This window comes from Pleurodeles waltl, chromosome 9, assembly GCF_031143425.1.
Source record: "Pleurodeles waltl isolate 20211129_DDA chromosome 9, aPleWal1.hap1.20221129, whole genome shotgun sequence".
NCBI classification, from domain to species: Eukaryota; Metazoa; Chordata; class Amphibia; order Caudata; family Salamandridae; genus Pleurodeles; species Pleurodeles waltl.
In genome coordinates, this window is record NC_090448.1 from 36685494 (window position 1) to 36708772 (window position 23279).

Genomic DNA, 23279 nt, shown 5'->3' on the forward strand with positions numbered 1-23279 from the left:
TCATTTATGGGATGTTCTTCCAGCCCTGCATTGTTAGCACATAGCAAACAGTGCTCTGTAAATATCAGCTTCAATTTTAAGGTTGAAACCGTACAAGGTGTTGTTGGAATAAGCGCCAGAACTAGTTGTAGGTGTCATGCATTGCATAAAGCCACTCGGCATACATGTGAGTATTTTTAGGGGGATTTTATTTTCTACAATTATTGCATTCGGCTGACGAGACAGCTAAAGCTGCCAGTAGGGTAGGTTTCTTTTAATGCAAAGATATGTTCATAGCATGGCTGTGCGTGAGCCCTCCTATCCTTTGGTATTTTCGGCTGCCTCCCACCAGATACAGCATGGGACAGTAGGTCACCCTCTTCAGGCATTGGCCCTCTTTTACTGTTAGTGGGGGCATTTTCATGACCACATGATCACACCCGTCTAAAAAGAGGTGCCAGCGGTTGTGCAATACGACATCCATGCACACATCTACCTACTTCAGGTTTCCATAGGACTCGTCCTCTGCTGACATCATCTGTCACTTTCAGAAGCCTCTGCTTAGGATGACCAGATGCTCAATGTCACAGGGACACGGCTTTTCCAGTTCATGTTTTGATTTAAAGTAGTGCATTCTGGGAGTTGTAGTCATGGTTAGACAAATTGGAACAAGATACCTGATAACTGATATGTACTGACAAAGTCCAGAAAGGGTGCCTCTGTGACTGGTCACTTTATCTCTGACGACCCCTGACGCGAGATGTCCTGCACCAAAACCTTTCACAACTGGCTCAGTGGCCTAATGGATAAGGCATCAGCCTCTGGAGCTGGCGATTGTGGGTTCAAGTCCCACCTGGGTCGCGTGAAGAGTTGTTTTTTATATCCCTGGAAAATAGGACCAGATGCAAGCTTGTGATATTTATAGAAAATTACGTTCATCAAATTATCTTCAGAGGGTCCGTCTTTGTTATATGAACGCCACCATTTTATGAGTTCTATTTAAGGAGCTGCCTTCCGGCACCTACCACCAGCTGGATGGGTGCAAGTTTGTCTGATGCCTGTTGACCTACCTAAAGGGGCTTTACCAGCAGGCAAGTTGTCCCAGCAGCAGCCCAAGCACCATAGGGGACATGGTTCTTAGCACCACTAGCTGCGAGCACGACTGCTGTGCCCACAGAACCCCCTGCACAGACCCTGTAGTGCCAATGTTACAGTTAATCACCCCCCCACCTGCCTGTGGGCGCCACCCACTCTTTTCTAGATCTTTACGTTTGTGCATCTGAAATATGAAAGGTTTTCTTATCTCTTTATCTGATTTGTGCTCGTTCATTTTTAGGTTGAGCATAAGTGTACGGCCTCTTGTATACTTTAGTATACTTATATGTGGGTTTAAAGAGATTTCCTTTTCTGGTTTCAGTGTCATTTAAAAATAGTTCCTTTGATAGTGGTCAATTATGCCTATTAGTCCCTCCTTTTTCTCTTTGGGAGCAGGCACCAACTACTGTATAATTATGCTTTGCCCTGAGTATCTTGTCTTTAGGGGAGTGCTTTTTTTTGTTGTTTCCTGTTTGTGTTCAGGGAAGCTTCTCAAAGCATTCTTGATCTTAGTTTAGCTGTACACAAGGCTATATATCAGGCTGTTATCTTGGTCACCTTTGGTTTTTTGGGCTCTCTGCGCCCTCTTTAAGCTGCCTAGTTAATTTTCTCTAGTCTATTGAGTGTGGCTGCTGAGCAAGAACAGAGGTTCACTTGTTGATTTTAGTTAAGTACTTGTTTTTACTCTGGGAAGGTATTTGAGACCTTTAATGAGTAACAGCTACATTACAGAAGGGCATTTTCATTTTTTGGTGGCACGGGGAGATTAAGTGATGTTGAGCTGACGTTGTGACTCAAACCCCGGTCCTTGATTCTAAAGTCGGCAGTTCTAGACTTTGTACCACACCTTCTCCCTGTTGTACCAGGTTTTTGGAGAGTGCGTAAGGCATTCCAGTTCCTTTAATTATTGCAAGGTGGCAGATGGGTTTTATGTTTACATATGGCAGCCGTGCCTTTCTTACGTTCGTCACGGCTCGGCCACCTCCATTTATTATTTATTTAACTACTTGTTTTTATTTCGCAAGGGTGTTCTATGGGCCACTGGTGTCCTTTCAGATGCTCCTGCTTGAGAGATGAAAGGACATCCCTATGGCCTCACTCCAGTCTGCTCCACCTCGTCTGAAGAGGCAAGCAAGCACACATATCCACCCTACCCCCCTCACATGGCTTTGTTTGCAAACAGTACAGAGCAGCCTCTGCCCACCAACGATGTGCACAACTACGGCGCTAACCGACAATCTCTCGGCCGATGAACCGCCCCCTTGCCAGCTTAGGCGATGCCCTTAAAATTATTGAACGAATAGTCGCCCCGTGCTGTACTGCGGATGTTCCGTCCATTCTACATCCCTTTCCTCCAGACAATGGGACACCGGAATGTACATCCTACGGGTGAGGCAGCCAGTGGGGTGTTCTTTATGGCAGGCTGGAAGCGAAAAGGATGTAGTAGGAGCACTGGGTCTTTGGGATTTCTTAGTCTGTGAATTAGAAGCGTGAGTGTTGGGGGTACGAGTCGCTATCGTAGCCAGCATCCATACACTCCTGCTCCAGTTCAGCTAGTCATTTGGCATTGTGAATCCTCCTGAATGCCTTGCTCTGCTCGCAGTTTGCTGTAGTTACAAAAAATAGTCATTTTTGGCTACCCATCGGTTGGTGAGTGGAAGACGGTATTGTTACTGTGCATCCGCTTGCAGCAGTAGATGCGATGGAAGAGAAGAACAAGAGAAGAAAACTGCACTGATAGAAAAGAGGAGTTTGTTATATAGTGTCTATGTTTTGAAGAAATTTGGGCCTGATTTAAGGAAAATGGCACTGCACCCAGTGCAGCACCACTTTCCTTGCCCCCCTTAGCGCCCCCCTAACGCTACAATGTATGAGCCCCATCTAAGACACGGTCCACCATGGCGATAGTTAGGGAATTAGAATCAAATTTTTTTACACCAGTTCTAAGCTTTGCAGGATTAGCAACAAAAATGTTGACGCTAATCCTGCAAAGCCCATTGACACCCATTGCAAACAATGGTGTTCCTCCTTTTAGCGCCTGCTTTGAGCAGGGGTTAAAAGTGCCGAAAAATGACGCAAAGAAATCTCCTAGATTTCTTGGTGTCATTTTTTTGGTCCGTTTAATGGGGAGCGCCCCCTTTGCACACTTTATGCGTGGCGCAAAGGGTTACAAAGTGGCGCAATGCATGTATTGTTCCACTTTGTAAATTTGGCGCTGTGATTTTGTCCTTGTTGGGCCACACGAGCGTAATAAAAAATATGATGCTCATGTGGTGAAAGGAGGCACTAGGGGCTCGTAAATCTTCCCTTAAACTTCTCCATAGTCTTTCCTTGCCTTGTGTTTCATACTCATGTTTGTTTTGGTCAGTTTTCTTTCTGGTTACGGTGGATCTGTTCATCTCATTATAAACTTGCATGGCTTATCCCTGATGGCATCACCTAGGGGTCCATTTATGATCCGGCATCTTCATATCTGCCACTAGAAGTCTTGTCATTTATGGGATGTTCTTCCAGCCCTGCATTGTTAGCACATAGCAAACAGTGCTCTGTAAATATCAGCTTCAATTTTAAGGTTGAAACCGTACAAGGTGTTGTTGGAATAAGCGCCAGAACTAGTTGTAGGTGTCATGCATTGCATAAAGCCACTCAGCATACATGTGAGTATTTTTAGGGGGATTTTATTTTCTACAATTATTGCATTCGGCTGACGAGACAGCTAAAGCTGCCAGTAGGGTAGGTTTCTTTTAATGCAAAGATATGTTCATAGCATGGCTGTGCGTGAGCCCTCCTATCCTTTGGTATTTTCGGCTCCCTCCCACCAGATACAGCATGGGACAGTAGGTCACCCTCTTCAGGCATTGGCCCTCTTTTACTGTTAGTGGGGGCATTTTCATGACCACATGATCACACCCGTCTAAAAAGAGGTGCCAGCGGTTGTGCAATACGGCATCCATGCACACTTCTACCTACTTCAGGTTTCCATAGGACTCGTCCTCTGCTGACATCATCTGTCACTTTCAGAAGCCTCTGCTTAGGATGACCAGATGCTCAATGTCACAGGGACACGGCTTTTCCAGTTCATGTTTTGATTTAAAGTAGTGCATTCTGGGAGTTGTAGTCATGGTTAGACAAATTGGAACAAGATACCTGATAACTGATATGTACTGACAAAGTCCAGAAAGGGTGCCTCTGTGACTGGTCACTTTATCTCTGACGACCCCTGACGCGAGATGTCCTGCACCAAAACCTTTCACAACTGGCTCAGTGGCCTAATGGATAAGGCATCAGCCTCTGGAGCTGGCGATTGTGGGTTCAACTCCCACCTGGGTCGCGTGAAGAGTTGTTTTTTATATCCCTGGAAAATAGGACCAGATGCAAGCTTGTGATATTTATAGAAAATTACGTTCATCAAATTATCCTCAGAGGGTCCGTCTTTGTTATATGAACGCCACCATTTTATGAGTTCTATTTAAGGAGCTGCCTTCCGGCACCTACCACCAGCTGGATGGGTGCAAGTTTGTCTGATGCCTGTTGACCTACCTAAAGGGGCTTTACCAGCAGGCAAGTTGTCCCAGCAGCAGCCCAAGCACCATAGGGGACATGGTTCTTAGCACCACTAGCTGCGAGCACGACTGCTGTGCCCACAGAACCCCCTGCACAGACCCTGTAGTGCCAATGTTACAGTTACTCACCCCCCCACCTGCCTGTGGGCGCCACCCACTCTTTTCTAGATCTTTACGTTTGTGCATCTGAAATATGAAAGGTTTTCTTATCTCTTTATCTGATTCGTGCTCGTTCATTTTTAGGTTGAGCATAAGTGTACGGCCTCTTGTATACTTTAGTATACTTATATGTGGGTTTAAAGAGATTTCCTTTTCTGGTTTCAGTGTCATTTAAAAATAGTTCCTTTGATAGTGGTCAATTATGCCTATTAGTCCCTCCTTTTTCTCTTTGGGAGCAGGCACCAACTACTGTATAATTATGCTTTGTCCTGAGTATCTTGTCTTTAGGGGAGTGCTTTTTTTTGTTGTTTCCTGTTTGTGTTCAGGGAAGCTTCTCAAAGCATTCTTGATCTTGGTTTAGCTGTACACAAGGCTATAAATCAGGCTGTTATCTTGGTCACCTTTGGTTTTGTGGGCTCTCTGCGCCCTCTTTAAGCTGCCTAGTTAATTTTCTCTAGTCTATTGAGTGTGGCTGCTGAGCAAGAACAGAGGTTCACGTGTTGATTTTAGTTAAGTACTTGTTTTTACTCTGGGAAGGTATTTGAGACCTTTAATGAGTAACAGCTACATTACAGAAGGGCATTTTCATTTTTTGGTGGCACGGGGAGATTTAGTGATGTTGAGCTGATGCTGTGACTCAAACCCCGGTCCTTGATTCTAAAGTCGGCAGTTCTAGACTTTGCACCACACCTTCTCCCTGTTGTACCAGGTTTTTGGAGAGTGCGTAAGGCATTCCAGTTCCTTTAATTATTGCAAGGTGGCAGATGGGTTTTATGTTTACATATGGCAGCCGTGCCTTTCTTACGTTCGGCACGGCTCGGCCACCTCCATTTATTATTTATTTAACTACTTGTTTTTATTTCGCAAGGGTGTTCTATGGGCCACTGGTGTCCTTTCACATGCTCCTGCTTGAGAGATGAAAGGACATCCCTATGGCCTCACTCCAGTCTGCTCCACCTCGTCTGAAGAGGCAAGCAAGCACACATATCCACCCTACCCCCCTCACATGGCTTTGTTTGCAAACAGTACAGAGCAGCCTCTGCCCACCAATGATGTGCACAACTACGGCGCTAACCGACAATCTGTCGGCCGATGAACCGCCCCCTTGCCAGCTTAGGCAATGTCCTTAAAATTATTGAACGAATAGTCGCCCCGTGCTGTACTGCGGATGTTCCGTCCATTCTACATCCCTTTCCTCCAGACAATGGGACACCGGAATGTACATCCTACGGGTGAGGCAGCCAGTGGGGTGTTCAATATGGCAGGCTGAAAGCGAAAAGGATGTAGTAGGAGCACTGGGTATTTGGGATTTCTTAGTCTGTGAATTAGAAGCGTGAGTGTTGGTGGTATGAGTCGCTATCGTAGCCAGCATCCATACACTCCTGCTCCGGTTCAGCTAGTCATTTGGCATTGTGAATCCTCCTGAATGCCTTGCTCTGCTCGCAGTTTGCTGTAGTTACAAAAAATAGTCATTTTTGGCTACACATCGGTTGTTGAGTGGAAGGCGGTATTGTTACTGAGCATCCGCTTGCAGCAGTAGATGCGATGGAAGAGAAGAACAAGAGAAGAAAACTGCACTGATAGAAAAGAGGAGTTTGTTATATAGTGTCTATGTTTTGAAGAAATTTGGGCCTGATTTAAGGAAAATGGCACTGCACCCAGTGCAGCACCACTTTCCTTGCCCCCCTTAGCGCCCCCCCAACGCTACAATATGTGAGCCCCATCTAAGACACGGTCCACCATGGCGATAGTTAGGGAATTAGAATCAATTTTTTTTACACTAGTTCTAAGCTTTGCAGGATTAGCAACAAAAATGTTGACGCTAATCCTGCAAAGCCCATTGAGACCCATTGCAAACAATGGTGTTCCTCCTTTTAGCGCCTGCTTTGAGCAGGGGTTAAAAGTGCAGAAAAATGACGCAAAGAAATCTCCTAGATTTCTTGGTGTCATTTTTTTGGTCCCTCTAATGGGAAGCGCCCCCTTTGCACACTTTATGCCTGGCGCAAAGGGTTACAAAGTGGCGCAATGCATGTATTGTTCCACTTTGTAAATTTGGCGCTGTGATTTTGTCCTTGTTGGGCCACACGAGCGTAATAAAAAATATGATGCTCATGTGGTGAAAGGAGGCACTAGGGGCTCGTAAATCTTCCCTTAAATCTTCTCCACAGTCTTTCCTTGCCTTGTGTTTCATACTCATGTTTGTTTTGGTCAGTTTTCTTTCTGGTTACGGTGGATCTGTTCATCTCATTATAAACTTGCATGGTTTATCCCTGATGGCATCACCTAGGGGTCCATTTATGATCCGGCATCTTCATATCTGCCACTAGAAGCCTTGTCATTTATGGGATCTTCATCCAGCCCTGCATTGTTAGCACATAGCAAACAGTGCTCTGTAAATATCTGCTTCAATTTTAAGGTTAAAACCGTACAAGGTGTTGTTGGAATAAGCGCCAGAACTAGTTGTAGGTGTCATGCATTGCATAAAGCCACTCGGCATACATGTGAGTATTTTTAGGGGGATTTTATTTTCTACAATTATTGCATTCGGCTGACGAGACAGCTAAAGCTGCCAGTAGGGTAGGTTTCTTTTAATGCAAAGATATGTTCATAGCATGGCTGTGCGTAAGCCCTCCTATCCTTTGGTATTTTCGGCTGCCTCCCACCAGATACAGCATGGGACAGTAGGTCACCCTCTCCAGGCATTGGCCCTCTTTTACTGTTAGTGGGGGCATTTTCATGACCACATGATCACACCCGTCTAAAAAGAGGTGCCAGCGGTTGTGCAATACGACATCCATGCACACATCTACCTACTTCAGGTTTCCATAGGACTCGTCCTCTGCTGACATCATCTGTCACTTTCAGAAGCCTCTGCTTAGGATGACCAGATGCTCAATGTCACAGGGACACGGCTTTTCCAGTTCATGTTTTGAGTTAAAGTAGTGCATTCTGGGAGTTGTAGTCATGGTTAGACAAATTGGAACAAGATACCTGATAACTGATATGTACTGACAAAGTCCAGAAAGGGTGCCTCTGTGACTGGTCACTTTATCTCTGACGACCCCTGACACGAGATGTCCTGCACCAAAACCTTTCACAACTGGCCCAGTGGCCTAATGGATAAGGCATCAGCCTCTGGAGCTGGGGATTGTGGGTTCAAGTCCCACCTGGGTCGCGTGAAGAGCTGTTTTTTATATCCCTGGAAAATAGGACCAGATGCAAGCTTGTGATATTTATAGAAAATTATGTTCATCAAATTATCTTCAGAGGGTGCGTCTTTGTTATATGAACGCCACCATTTTATGAGTTCTATGTAAGGAGCTGCCTTCCGGCACCTACCACCAGCTGGATGGATGCAAGTTTGTCTGATGCCCGTTGACCTACCTAAAAGGGCTTTACCAGCAGGCAAGTTGTCCCAGCAGCAGCCCAAGCACTATAGGGGATATGGTTCTTAGCACCACGAGCTGCGAGCACGACTGCTGTGCCCACAGAACCCCCTGCACAGACCCTGTAGTGCCAATGTTACAGTTAATCACCCCTCACCTGCCTGTGGGCGCCACCCACTCTTTTCTAGATCTTTACGTTTGTGCATCTGAAATATGAAAGGTTTTCTTATCTCTTTATCTGATTCGTGCTCGTTCATTTTTAGGTTGAGCATAAGTGTACGGCCTCTTGTATACTTTAGTATATTTATATGTGGGCTTAAAGAGATTTCATTTTCTGGTTTCAGTGTCATTTAAAAATAGTTCCTTTGATAGTGGTCAATCATGCCTATTAGTCCCTCCTTTTTCTCTTTGGGAGCAGGCACCAACTACTGTATAATTATGCTTTGTCCTGAGTATCTTGTCTTTAGGGGACTGCTTTTTTATGTTGTTTCCTGTTTGTGTTCAGGGAAGCTTCTCAAAGCATTCTTGATCTTAGTTTAGCTGTAAACAAGGCTATAAATCAGGCTGTTATCTTGGTCACCTTTGGTTTTGTGGGCTTTCTGCGCCCTCTCTAAGCTGCCTAGTTAATTTTCTCTAGTCTATTGAGTGTGGCTGCTGAGCAAGAACAGAGGTTCACTTGTTGATTTTAGTTAAGTACTTGTTTTAACTCTGGGAAGGTATTGGAGACCTTTAATGAGTAACAGCTACATTGCAGAAGGGCATATTCATTTTTTGGGGGCACGGGGAGATTAAGTGATGTTGAGCTGACGCTGTGACTCAAACCCCGGTCCTTGATTCTAAAGTCTGCAGTTCTAGACTTTGCACCACACCTTCTCCCTGTTGTACCAGGTTTTTGGAGAGTGCGTAAGGCATTCCAGTTCCTTTAATTATTGCAAGGTGGCAGATGGGTTTTATGTTTACATATGGCAGCCGCGCCTTTCTTACGTTCGGCACGGCTCAGCCACCTCCATTTATTATTTATTTAACTACTTATTTTTGTTTCGCAAGGGTGTTCTATGGGCCACTGGTGTCCTTTCACATGCTCCTGCTTGAGAGATGAAAGGCCATCCCTGTGGCCTCACTCCAGTCTGCTCCACCTCGTCGGAATAGGCAAGCAAGCACACACATCCACCCTACCCGCCTCACATGGCTTTGTTTGCAAACAGTACAGAGCAGCTTCTGCCCACCAACGATGTGCACAACTACGGCGCTAACCGACAATCTCTCGGCCGATGAACCGCCCCCTTGCCAGCTTAGGCGATGCCCTTAAAATTATTGAACGAATAGTCGCCCCGTGCTGTACTGCGGATGTTCCGTCCATTCTACATCCCTTTCCTCCAGACAATGGGACACCGGAATGTACATCCTACGGGTGAGGCAGCCAGTGGGGTGTTCTTTATGGCAGGCTGGAAGCGAAAAGGATGTAGTAGGAGCACTGGGTCTTTGGGATTTCTTAGTCTGTGAATTAGAAGCGTGAGTGTTGGGGGTACGAGTCGCTATCGTAGCCAGCATCCATACACTCCTGCTCCGGTTCAGCTAGTCATTTGGCATTGTGAATCCTACTGAATGCCTTGCTCTGTTCGCAGTTTGCTGTAGTTACAAAAAATAGTCATTTTTGGCTACCCATCGGTTGGTGAGTGGAAGACGGTATTGTTACTGTGCATCCGCTTGCAGCAGTAGATGCGATGGAAGAGAAGAACAAGAGAAGAAAACTGCACTGATAGAAAAGAGGAGTTTGTTACATAGTGTCTATGTTTTGAAGAAATTTGGGCCTGATTTAAGGAAAATGGCACTGCACCCAATGCAGCACCACTTTCCTTGCCCCCCTTAGCGCCCCCCTAACGCTACAATGTATGAGCCCCATCTAAGACATGGTCCACCATGGCGATAGTTAGGGAATTAGAATCAATTTTTTTTACACCAGTTCTAAGCTTTGCAGGATTAGCAACAAAAATGTTGACGCTAATCCTGCAAAGCCCATTGACACCCATTGCAAACAATGGTGTTCCTCCTTTTAGCGCCTGCTTTGAGCAGGGGTTAAAAGTGCCGAAAAATGACGCAAAGAAATCTCCTAGATTTCTTGGTGTCATTTATTTGGTCCGTCTAATGGGGAGCGCCCCCTTTGCACACTTTATGCATGGCGCAAAGGGTTACAAAGTGGCGCAATGCATGTATTGTTCCACTTTGTAAATTTGGCGCTGTGATTTTGTCCTTGTTGGGCCACACGAGCGTAATAAAAAATATGATGCTCATGTGGTGAAAGGAGGCACTAGGGGCTCGTAAATCTTCCCTTAAATCTTCTCCACAGTCTTTCCTTGCCTTGTGTTTCATACTCATGTTTGTTTTGGTCAGTTTTCTTTCTGGTTACGGTGGATCTGTTCATCTCATTATAAACTTGCATGGCTTATCCCTGATGCATCACCTAGGGGTCCATTTATGATCCGGCATCTTCATATCTGCCACTAGAAGCCTTGTCATTTATGGGATCTTCATCCAGCCCTGCATTGTTAGCACATAGCAAACAGTGCTCTGTAAATATCAGCTTCAATTTTAAGGTTAAAACCGTACAAGGTGTTGTTGGAATAAGCGCCAGAACTAGTTGTAGGTGTCATGCATTGCATAAAGCCACTCGGCATACATGTGAGTATTTTTAGGGGGATTTTATTTTCTACAATTATTGCATTCGGCTGACGAGACAGCTAAAGCTGCCAGTAGGGTAGGTTTCTTTTAATGCAAAGATATGTTCATAGCATGGCTGTGCGTGAGCCCTCCTATCCTTTGGTATTTTCGGGTGCCTCCCACCAGATACAGCATGGGACAGTAGGTCACCCTCTTCAGGCATTGGCCCTCTTTTACTGTTAGTGGGGGCATTTTCATGACCACATGATCACACCCGTCTAAAAAGAGGTGCCAGCGGTTGTGCAATACGACATCCATGCACACATCTACCTACTTCAGGTTTCCATAGGACTCGTCCTCTGCTGACATCATCTGTCACTTTCAGAAGCCTCTGCTTAGGATGACCAGATGCTCAATGTCACAGGGACACGGCTTTTCCAGTTCATGTTTTGATTTAAAGTAGTGCATTCTGGGAGTTGTAGTCATGGTTAGACAAATTGGAACAAGATACCTGATAACTGATATGTACTGACAAAGTCCAGAAAGGGTGCCTCTGTGACTGGTCACTTTATCTCTGACGACCCCTGACACGAGATGTCCTGCACCAAAACCTTTTACAACTGGCCCAGTGGCCTAATGGATAAGGCATCAGCTTCCGGAGCTGGGGATTGTGGGTTCAAGTCCCATCTGGGTCGCGTGAGGAGCTGTTTTTTATATCCCTGGAAAATAGGACCAGATGCAAGCTTGTGATATTTATAGAAAATTACGTTCATCAAATTATCTTCAGAGGGTCCATCTTTGTTATATGAACGCCACCATTTTATGAGTTCTATGTAAGGAGCTGCCTTCCGGCACCTACCACCAGCTGGATGGATTCAAGTTTGTCTGATGCCCGTTGACCTACTTAAAAGGGCTTTACCAGCAGGCAAGTTGTCCCAGCAGCAGCCCAAGCACCATAGGGGACATGGTTCTTAGCACCACGAGCTGCGAGCACGACTGCTGTGCCCACAGAACCCCCTGCACAGACCCTGTAGTGCCAATGTTACAGTTGATGACCCCCCACCTGCCTGTGGGCGCCACCCACTCTTTTCTAGATCTTTACGTTTGTGCATCTGAAATATGAAAGGTTTTCTTATCTCTTTATCTGATTCGTGCTCGTTCATTTTTAGGTTGAGCATAAGTGTACGGCCCCTTGTATACTTTACTATACTTATATGTGGGCTTAAAGAGATTTCATTTTCTGGTTTCAGTGTCATTTAAAAATAGTTCCTTTGATAGTGGTCAATCATGCCTATTAGTCCCTCCTTTTTCTCTTTGGGAGCAGGCACCAACTACTGTATAATTATGCTTTGTCCTGAGTATCTTGTCTTTAGGGGACTGCTTTTTTATGTTGTTTCCTGTTTGTGTTCAGGGAAGCTTCTCAAAGCATTCTTGATCTTAGTTTAGCTGTAAACAAGGCTATAAATCAGGCTGTTATCTTGGTCACCTTTGGTTTTGTGGGCTCTCTGCGCCCTCTCTAAGCTGCCTAGTTAATTTTCTCTAGTCTATTGAGTGTGGCTGCTGAGCAAGAACAGAGGTTCACTTGTTGATTTTAGTTAAGTACTTGTTTTAACTCTGGGAAGGTATTGGAGACCTTCAATGAGTAACAGCTACATTACAGAAGGGCATATTCATTTTTTGGTGGCACGGGGAGATTAAGTGATGTTGAGCTGACGCTGTGACTCAAACCCCGGTCCTTGATTCTAAAGTCTGCAGTTCTAGACTTTGCACCACACCTTCTTCCTGTTGTACCAGGTTTTTGGAGAGTGCGTAAGGCATTCCAGTTCCTTTAATTATTGCAAGGTGGCAGATGGGTTTTATGTTTACATATGGCAGCCGCGCCTTTCTTATGTTCGGCGCGGCTCGGCCACCTCCATTTATTATTTACTTAACTACTTATTTTTAATTTGCAAGGGTGTTCTATGGGCCGCTGGTGTCCTTTCACATGCTCCTGCTTGAGAGATGAAAGGCCATCCCTGTGGCCTCACTCCAGTCTGCTCCACCTCATCTGAAGAGGCAAGCAAGCACACACATCCACCCTACCCCCCTCACATGGCTTTGTTTGCAAACAGTACAGAGCAGCTTCTGCCCACCAACGATGTGCACAACTACAGCGCTAACCGACAATGTCTCGGCCGATGAACCGCCCCCTTGCCAGCTTAGGCGATGGCCTTAAAATTATTGAACGAATAGTCGCCCCGTGCTGTACTGCGGATGTTCCGTCCATTCTACATCCCTTTTCTCCAGACAATGGGACACCGGAATGTACATCCTACGGGTGAGGCAGCCAGTGGGGTGTTCTTTATGGCAGGCTGGAAGCGAAAAGGATGTAGTAGGAGCACTGGGTCTTTGGGATTTCTTAGTCTGTGAATTAGAAGCGTGAGTGTTGGTGGTACGAGTCGCTATCGTAGCCAGCATCCATACACTCCTGCTCCGGTTCAGCTAGTCATTTGGCATTGTGAATCCTCCTGAATGCCTTGCTCTGCTCACAGTTTGCTGTAGTTACAAAAAATAGTCATTTTTGGCTACCCATCGGTTGGTGAGTGGAAGACTGTATTGTTACTGAGCATCTGCTTGCAGCAGTAGATGCGATGGAAGAGAAGAACAAGAGAAGAAAACTGCACTGATAGAAAAGAGGAGTTTGTTATATAGTGTCTATTTTTGAAGAAATTTGGGCCTGATTTAAAGAAAATGGCACTGCACCCAGTGCAGCACCACTTTCCTTGCCCCCCTTAGCGCCCCCCTAACGCTACAATGTGTGAGCCCCATCTAAGACACGGTCCACCATGGCGATAGTTACGGAATTAGAATGATTTTTTTTTCCACTAGTTCTAAGCTTTGCAGGATTAGCAATAAAAATGTTGACGCTAATCCTGCAAAGCCCATTGACACACATTGCAAACAATGGTGTTCCTCCTTTTAGCGCCTGCTTTGAGCAGGGGTTAAAAGTGCCGAAAAATGACGCAAAGAAATCTCCTAGATTTCTTGGTGTCATTTTTTTGGTCCCTCTAATGGGGAGCGCCCCCTTTGCACACTTTATGCCTGGCGCAAAGGGTTACAAAGTGGCGCAATGCATGTATTGTTCCACTTTGTAAATTTGGCGCTGTGATTTTGTCCTTGTTGGGCCACACGAGCGTAATAAAAAATATGATGCTCATGTGGTGAAAGGAGGCACTAGGGGCTCGTAAATCTTCCCTTAAATCTTCTCCACAGTCTTTCCTTGCCTTGTGTTTCATACTCATGTTTGTTTTGGTCAGTTTTCTTTCTGGTTACGGTGGATCTGTTCTTCTCATTATAAACTTGCATGGCTTATCCCTGATGGCATCACCTAGGGGTCCATTTATGATCCGGCATCTTCATATCTGCCACTAGAAGTCTTGTCATTTATGGGATCTTCATCCAGCCCTGCATTGTTAGCACATAGCAAACAGTGCTCTGTAAATATCAGCTTCAATTTTAAGGTTGAAACCGTACAAGGTGTTGTTGGAATAAGCGCCAGAACTAGTTGTAGGTGTCATGCATTACATAAAGCCACTCGGCATACATGTGAGTATTTTTAGGGGGATTTTATTTTCTACAATTATTGCATTCGGCTGACGAGACAGCTAAAGCTGCCAGTAGGAAGGTTTCTTTTAAATCAAAGATATGTTCATAGCATGGCTGTGCGTGAGCCCTCCTATCCTTTGGTATTTTCGGCTGCCTCCCACCAGATACAGCATGGGACAGTAGTTCACCCTCTTCAGGCATTGGCCCTCTTTTACTGTTAGTGGGGGCATTTTCATGACCACATGATCACACCCGTCTAAAAAGAGGTGCCAGCGGTTGTGCAATACGACATCCATGCACACATCTACCTACTTCAGGTTTCCATAGGACTCGTCCTCTGCTGACATCATCTGTCACTTTCAGAAGCCTCTGCTTAGGATGACCAGATGCTCAATGTCACAGGGACACGGCTTTTCCAGTTCATGTTTTGATTTAAAGTAGTGCATTCTGGGAGTTGTAGTCATGGTTAGACAAATTGGAACAAGATACCTGATAACTGATATGTACTGACAAAGTCCAGAAAGGGTGCCTCTGTGACTGGTCACTTTATCTCTGACGACCCCTGACACGAGATGTCCTGCTCCAGAGCCTTTTACAACTGGCCCAGTGGCTTAATGGATAAGGCATCAGCCTCTGGAGCTGGGGATTGTGGGTTCAAGTCCCACCTGGGTCATGTGAGGAGCTGTTTTTATATCCCTGGAAAATAGGACCAGATGCAAGCTTGTGATATTTATAGAAAATTACGTTCAGCAAATTATCTTCAGAGGGTCCGTCTTTGTTATATGAACGCCACCATTTTATGAGTTCTATGTAAGGAGCTGCCTTCCGGCACCTACCACCAGCTGGATGGATGCAAGTTTGTCTGATGCCCGTTGACCTACCTAAAAGGGCTTTACCAGCAGGCAAGTTGTCCCAGCAGCAGCCCAAGCACTATAGGGGACATGGTTCTTAGCACCACGAGCTGCGAGCACGACTGCTGTGCCCACAGAACCCCCTGCACAGAACCTGTAGTGCCAATGTTACAGTTGATCACCCCCCACCTGCCTGTGGGCGCCACCCACTCTTTTCTAGATCTTTACGTTTGTGCATCTGAAATATGAAAGGTTTTCTTATCTCTTTATCTGATTCCTGCTCGTTCATTTTTAGGTTGAGCATAAGTGTACGGCCTCTTGTATACTTTAGTATACTTATATGTGGGCTTAAAGAGATTTCATTTTCTGGTTTCAGTGTCATTTAAAAATAGTTCCTTTGATAGTGGTCAATCATGCCTATTAGTCCCTCCTTTTTCTCTTTGGGAGCAGGTACCAACTACTGTATAATTATGCTTTGTCCTGAGTATCTTGTCTTTAGGGGACTGCTTTTTTATGTTGTTTCCTGTTTGTGTTCAGGGAAGCTTCTCAAAGCATTCTTGATCTTAGTTTAGCTGTAAACAAGGCTATAAATCAGGTGCTATCATGGTCACCTTTGGTTTTGTGGGCTCTCTGCGCCCTCTCTAAGCTGCCTAGTTAATTTTCTCTAGTCTATTGAGTGTGGCTGCTGAGCAAGAACAGAGGTTCACTTGTTGATTTTAGTTAAGTACTTGTTTTAACTCTGGGAAGGTATTGGAGACCTTTAATGAGTAACAGCTACATTACAGAAGGGCATATTCATTTTTTGGTGGCACGGGGAGATTAAGTGATGTTGAGCTGACTCTGTGACTCAAACCCCGGTCCTTGATTCTAAAGTCTGAAGTTCTAGACTTTGCACCACACCTTCTTCCTGTTGTACCAGGTTTTTGGAGAGTGCGTAAGGCATTCCAGTTCCTTTAATTATTGCAAGGTGGCAGATGGGTTTTATGTTTACATATGGCAGCCGCGCCTTTCTTACGTTCGGCACGGCTCGGCCACCTCCATTTATTACTTACTTAACTACTTATTTTTAATTTGCAAGGGTGTTCTATGGGCCACTGGTGTCCTTTCACATGCTCCTGCTTGAGAGATGAAAGGCCATCCCTGTGGCCTCACTCCAGTCTGCTCCACCTCATCTGAAGAGGCAAGCAAGCACACACATCCACCCTACCCCCCTCACATGGCTTTGTTTGCAAACAGTACAGAGCAGCTTCTGCCCACCAATGATGTGCACAACTACGGCACTAACCGACAATCTCTCGGCCGATGAACCGCCCCCTTGCCAGCTTAGGCGATGCCCTTAAAATTATTGAACGAATAGTCGCCCCGTGCTGTACTGCGGATGTTCCGTCCATTCTACATCCCTTTCCTCCAGACAATGGGACACCGGAATGTACATCCTACGGGTGAGGCAGCCGGTGGGGTGTTTTTTATGGCAGGCTGGAAGCGAAAATGATGTAGTAGGAGCACTGGGTCTTTGGGATTTCTTAGTCTGTGAATTAGAAGCGTGAGTGTTGGTGGTACGAGTCGCTATCGTAGCCAGCATCCATACACTCCTGCTCCGGTTCAGCTAGTCATTTGGCATTGTGAATCCTCCTGAATGCCTTGCTCTGCTTGCAGTTTGCTGCAGTTACAAAAAATAGTCATTTTTGGCTACCCATCGGTTGGTGAGTGGAAGACGGTATTGTTACTGTGCACCCGCTTGCAGTAGTAGATGCGATGGAAGAGAAGAACAAGAGAAGAAAACTGCACTGATAGAAAAGAGGAGTTTGTTACATAGTGTCTATGTTTTGAAGAAATTTGGGCCTGATTTAAGGAAAATGGCACTGCACCCAGTGCAGCACCACTTACCTTGCCCCCCTTAGCGCCCCCCTAACGCTACAATGTATGAGCCCCATCTAAGACACGGTCCACCATGGCGATAGTTAGGGAATTAGAATCAAATTTTTTTACACTAGTTCTAAGCTTTGCAGGATTAGCAATAAAAATGTTGACGCTAATCCTGCAAAGCCCATTGACACACATTGCAAACAATGGCGTTCCTCCTTTTAGCGCCTGCTTTGAGCAGGGGTTAAAAGTGCCGAAAAATGACGCAAAGAAATCTCCTGGATTTCTTGGTGTCATTTTTTTGGTCCCTCTAATGGGGAGCGCCCCCTTTGCACACTTTATGCCTGGCGCAAAGGGTTACAAAGTGGCGCAATGCATGTATTGTTCCACTTTGTAAATTTGGCGCTGTGATTTTGTCCTTGTTGGGCCACACGAGCGTAATAAAAAATATGATGCTCATGTGGTGAAAGGAGGCACTAGGGGCTCGTAAATCTTCCCTTAAATCTTCTCCACAGTCTTTCCTTGCCTTGTGTTTCATACTCATGTTTGTTTTGGTCAGTTTTCTTTCTGGTTACGGTGGATCTGTTCATCTCATTATAAACTTGCATGGCTTATCCCTAATGGCATCACCTAGGGGTATATTTATGATCCGGCATCTTCATATCTGCCACTAGATTTCCCACTGTCATTTATGGGATGTTCATCCAGCCCTGCATTGTTAGCACATAGCAAACAGTGCTCTGTAAACATCAGCTTCAATTTTAAGGTTGAAACCGTACAAGGTGTTGTTGGAATAAGCGCCAGAACTAGTTGTAGGTGTCATGCATTGCATAAAGCCACTCGGCATACATGTGAGTATTTTTAGGGGGATTTTATTTTCTACAATTATTGCATTCGGCTGACGAGACAGCTAAAGCTGCCAGTAGGAAGGTTTCTTTTAAATCAAAGATATGTTCATAGCATGGCTGTGCGTGAGCCCTCCTATCCTTTGGTATTTTCGGGTGCCTCCCACCAGATACAGCATGGGACAGTAGGTCACCCTCTTCAGGCATTGGCCCTCTTTTACTGTTAGTGGGGGCATTTTCATGACCACCTGATCACACCCGTCTAAAAAGAGGTGCCAGCGGTTGTGCAATACGACATCCATGCACACATCTACCTACTTCAGGTTTCCATAGGACTCGTCCTCTGCTGACATTATCTGTCACTTTCAGAAGCCTCTGCTTAGGATGACCAGATGCTCAATGTCACAGGGACACGGCTTTTCCAGTTCATGTTTTGATTTAAAGTAGTGCATTCTGGGAGTTGTAGTCATGGTTAGACAAATTGGAACAAGATACCTGATAACTGATATGTACTGACAAAGTCCAGAAAGGGTGCCTCTGTGACTGGTCACTTTATCTCTGATGACCCCTGACACGAGATGTCCTGCACCAAAACCTTTCACAACTGGCCCAGTGGCCTAATGGATAAGGCATCAGCCTCCGGAGCTGGGGATTGTGGGTTCAAGTCCCACCTGGGTCGCGTGAGGAGCTGTTTTTTATATCCCTGGAAAATAGGACCAGATGCAAGCTTGTGATATTTATAGAAAATTACGTTCATCAAATTATCTTCAGAGGGTCCGTCTTTGTTATATGAACGCCACCATTTTATGAGTTCTATGTAAGGAGCTGCCTTCCGGCACCTACCACCAGCTGGATGGATGCAAGTTTGTCTGATGCCCGTTGACCTACCTAAAAGGGCTTTACCAGCAGGCAAGTTGTCCCAGCAGCAGCCCAAGCACCATAGGGGACATGGTTCTTAGCACCACGAGCTGTGAGCATGACTGCTGTGCCCACAGAACCCCCTGCACAGACCCTGTAGTGCCAATGTTACAGTTAATCACCCCCCACCTGCCTGTGGGCACCACCCACTCTTTTCTAGATCTTTACGTTTGTGCATCTGAAATATGAAAGGTTTTCTTATGTCTTTATCTGATTCGTGCTCGTTCATTTTTAGGTTGAGCATAAGTGTACGGCCTCTTGTATACTTTAGTATACTTATATGTGGGCTTAAAGAGATTTCATTTTCTGGTTTCAGTGTCATTTAAAAATATTTCCTTTGATAGTGGTCAATCATGCCTATTAGTCCCTCCTTTTTCTCTTTGGGAGCAGACACCAACTACTGTATAATTATGCTTTGTCCTGAGTATCTTGTCTTTAGGGGACTGCTTTTTTATGTTGTTTCCTGTTTGTGTTCAGGGAAGCTTCTCAAAGCATTCTTGATCTTAGTTTAGCTGTAAACAAGGCTATAAATCAGGCTGTTATCTTGGTCACCTTTGGTTTTGTGGGCTCTCTGCGCCCTCTCTAAGCTGCCTAGTTAATTTTCTCTAGTCTATTGAGTGTGGCTGCTGAGCAAGAACAGAGGTTCACTTGTTGATTTTAGTTAAGTACTTGTTTTAACTCTGGGAAGGTATTGGAGACCTTTAATGAATAACAGCTACATTGCAGAAGGGCATATTCATTTTTTGGGGGCATGGGGAGATTAAGTGATGTTGAGCTGACGCTGTGACTCAAACCCCGGTCCTTGATTCTAAAGTCTGCAGTTCTAGACTTTGCACCACACCTTCTCCCTGTTGTACCAGGTTTTTGGAGACTGCGTAAGGCATTCCAGTTCCTTTAATTATTGCAAGGTGGCAGATGGGTTTTATGTTTACATATGGCAGCCGCGCCTTTCTTACGTTCGGCACGGCTCAGCTACCTCCATTTATTATTTATTTAACTACTTATTTTTATTTCGCAAGGGTGTTCTATGGGCCACTGGTGTCCTTTCACATGCTCCTGCTTGAGAGATGAAAGGCCATCCCTGTGGCCTCACTCCAGTCTGCTCCACCTCGTCGGAAGAGGCAAGCAAGCACACACATCCACCCTACCCCCCTCACATGGCTTTGTTTGCAAACAGTACAGAGCAGCTTCTGCCCACCAACGATGTGCACAACTACGGCGCTAACCGACAATCTCTCGGCCGATGAACCGCCCCCTTGCCAGCTTAGGCGATGCCCTTAAAATTATTGAACGAATAGTCGCCCCGTGCTGTACTGCGGATGTTCCGTCCATTCTACATCCCTTTCCTCCAGACAATGGGACACCGGAATGTACTTCCTACGGGTGAGGCAGCCAGTGGGGTGTTCTTTATGGCAGGCTGGAAGCGAAAAGGATGTAGTAGGAGCACTGGGTCTTTGGGATTTCTTAGTCTGTGAATTAGAAGCGTGAGTGTTGGGGGTACGAGTCGCTATCGTAGCCAGCATCCATACACTCCTGCTCCGGTTCAGCTAGTCATTTGGCATTGTGAATCCTCCTGAATGCCTTGCTCTGCTCGCAGTTTGCTGTAGTTACAAAAAATAGTCATTTTTGGCTACCCATCGGTTGGTGAGTGGAAGACGGTATTTTTACTGAGCATCCGCTTGCAGCAGTAGATGCGATGGAAGAGAAGAACAAGAGAAGAAAACTGCACTGATAGAAAAGAGGAGTTTGTTATATAGTGTCTATTTTTGAAGACATTTGGGCCTGATTTAAAGAAAATGGCACGGCACCCAGTGCAGCACCACTTTCCTTGCCCCCTTAGCGCCCCACTAACGCTACAATGTGTGAGCCCCATCTAAGACACGGTCCACCATGGCGATAGGTACGTAATTAGAATCAATTTTTTTTACACTAGTTCTAAGCTTTGCAGGATTAGCAATAAAAATGTTGACGCTAATCCTGCAAAGCCCATTGACACACATTGCAAACAATGGTGTTCCTCCTTTTAGCGCCTGCTTTGAGCAGGGGTTAAAAGTGCCGAAAAATGACGCAAAGAAATCTCCTAGATTTCTTGGTGTCATTTTTTTGGTCCCTCTAATGGGGAGCGCCCCCTTTGCACACTTTATGCCTGGCGCAAAGGGTTACAAAGTGGCGCAATGCATGTATTGTTCCACTTTGTAAATTTGGCGCTGTGATTTTGTCCTTTTTGGGCCACACGAGCGTAATAAAAAATATGATGCTCATGTGGTGAAAGGAGGCACTAGGGGCTCGTAAATCTTCCCTTAAATCTTCTCCACAGTCTTTCCTTGCCTTGTGTTTCATTCTCATGTTTGTTTTGGCCAGTTTTCTTTCTGGTTACGGTGGATCTGTTCATCTCATTATAAACTTGCATGGCTTATCCCTGATGGCATCACCTGGGGGTCCATTTATGATCCGGCATCTTCATATCTGCCACTAGAAGTCTTGTCATTTATGGGATCTTCATCCAGCCCTGCATTGTTAGCACATAGCAAACAGTGCTCTGTAAATATCAGCTTCAATTTTAAGGTTGAAACCGTACAAGGTGTTGTTGGAATAAGCGCCAGAACTAGTTGTAGGTGTCATGCATTGCATAAAGCCACTCGGCATACATGTGAGTATTTTTAGGGGGATTTTATTTTCTACAATTATTGCATTCGGCTGACGAGACAGCTAAAGCTGCCAGTAGGAAGGTTTCTTTTAAATCAAAGATATGTTCATAGCATGGCTGTGCGTGAGCCCTCCTATCCTTTGGTATTTTCGGGTGCCTCCCACCAGATACAGCATGGGACAGTAGGTCACCCTCTTCAGGCATTGGCCCTCTTTTACTGTTAGTGGGGGCATTTTCATGACCACATGATCACACCCGTCTAAAAAGAGGTGCCAGCGGTTGTGCAATACGACATCCATGCACACATCTACCTACTTCAGGTTTCCATAGGACTCGTCCTCTGCTGACATCATCTGTCACTTTCAGAAGCCTCTGCTTAGGATGACCAGATGCTCAATGTCACAGGGACACGGCTTTTCCAGTTCATGTTTTGATTTAAAGTAGTGCATTCTGGGAGTTGTAGTCATGGTTAGACAAACTGGAACAAGATACCTGATAACTGATATGTACTGACAAAGTCCAGAAAGGGTGCCTCTGTGACTGGTCACTTTATCTCTGACGACCCCTGACACGAGATGTCCTGCTCCAGAGCCTTTTACAACTGGCCCAGTGGCTTAATGGATAAGGCATCAGCCTCTGGAGCTGGGGATTGTGGGTTCAAGTCCCACCTGGGTCATGTGAGAAGCTGTTTTTTATATCCCTGGAAAATAGGACCAGATGCAAGCTTGTGATATTTATAGAAAATTACGTTCATCAAATTATCTTCAGAGGGTCCGTCTTTGTTATATGAACGCCACCATTTTATGAGTTCTATGTAAGGAGCTGCCTTCCGGCACCTACCACCAGCTGGATGGATGCAAGTTTGTCTGATGCCCGTTGACCTACCTAAAAGGGCTTTACCAGCAGGCAAGTTGTCCCAGCAGCAGCCCAAGCACCATAGAGGACATGGTTCTTAGCACCACGAGCTGCGAGCACGACTGCTGTGCCCACAGAACCCCCTGCACAGACCCTGTAGTGCCAATGTTACAGTTGATCACCCCCCACCTGCCTGTGGGCGCCACCCACTCTTTTCTAGATCTTTACGTTTGTGCATCTGAAATATGAAAGGTTTTCTTATCTCTTTATCTGATTCCTGCTCGTTCATTTTTAGGTTGAGCATAAGTGTACGGCCTCTTGTATACTTTAGTATACTTATATGTGGGCTTAAAGAGATTTCATTTTCTGGTTTCAGTGTCATTTAAAAATAGTTCCTTTGATAGTGGTCAATCATGCCTATTAGTCCCTCCTTTTTCTCTTTGGGAGCAGGTACCAACTACTGTATAATTATGCTTTGTCCTGAGTATCTTGTCTTTAGGGGACTGCTTTTTTATGTTGTTTCCTGTTTGTGTTCAGGGAAGCTTCTCAAAGCATTCTTGATCTTAGTTTAGCTGTAAACAAGGCTATAAATCAGGCTGTTATCTTGGTCACCTTTGGTTTTGTGGGCTCTCTGCACCCTCTCTAAGCTGCCTAGTTAATTTTCTCTAGTCTATTGAGTGTGGCTGCTGAGCAAGAACAGAGGTTCACTTGTTGATTTTAGTTAAGTACTTGTTTTAACTCTGGGAAGGTATTGGAGACCTTTAATGAGTAACAGCTACATTACAGAAGGGCATATTCATTTTTTGGTGGCACGGGGAGATTAAGTGATGTTGAGCTGACGCTGTGACTCAAACCCCGGTCCTTGATTCTAAAGT

The 23279-nt window shown here is 45.3% G+C and overlaps 7 non-coding genes across 7 annotated transcripts; all 7 read left to right on the plus strand.

Moving 5' to 3' along the window:
- Positions 1-767: 767 nt before the first annotated feature.
- Positions 768-840, plus strand: TRNAQ-CUG (transfer RNA glutamine (anticodon CUG)). The gene has a single exon. It is a non-coding gene; the product is annotated as a tRNA-Gln (tRNA).
- Positions 841-4332: 3492 nt separating this feature from the next.
- On the plus strand, positions 4333-4405 carry TRNAQ-CUG (transfer RNA glutamine (anticodon CUG)). Its single transcript has one exon. It is a non-coding gene; the product is annotated as a tRNA-Gln (tRNA).
- Positions 4406-7898: 3493 nt separating this feature from the next.
- On the plus strand, positions 7899-7971 carry TRNAQ-CUG (transfer RNA glutamine (anticodon CUG)). Its single transcript has one exon. It is a non-coding gene; the product is annotated as a tRNA-Gln (tRNA).
- Positions 7972-11462: 3491 nt separating this feature from the next.
- Positions 11463-11535, plus strand: TRNAR-CCG (transfer RNA arginine (anticodon CCG)). Its single transcript has one exon. It is a non-coding gene; the product is annotated as a tRNA-Arg (tRNA).
- Positions 11536-15025: 3490 nt separating this feature from the next.
- TRNAQ-CUG (transfer RNA glutamine (anticodon CUG)) lies at positions 15026-15098 on the plus strand. Its single transcript has one exon. It is a non-coding gene; the product is annotated as a tRNA-Gln (tRNA).
- Positions 15099-18590: 3492 nt separating this feature from the next.
- On the plus strand, positions 18591-18663 carry TRNAR-CCG (transfer RNA arginine (anticodon CCG)). The gene has a single exon. It is a non-coding gene; the product is annotated as a tRNA-Arg (tRNA).
- A 3489-nt stretch (positions 18664-22152) lies between these two features.
- TRNAQ-CUG (transfer RNA glutamine (anticodon CUG)) lies at positions 22153-22225 on the plus strand. Its single transcript has one exon. It is a non-coding gene; the product is annotated as a tRNA-Gln (tRNA).
- The last annotated feature ends 1054 nt before the right edge of the window (positions 22226-23279 follow it).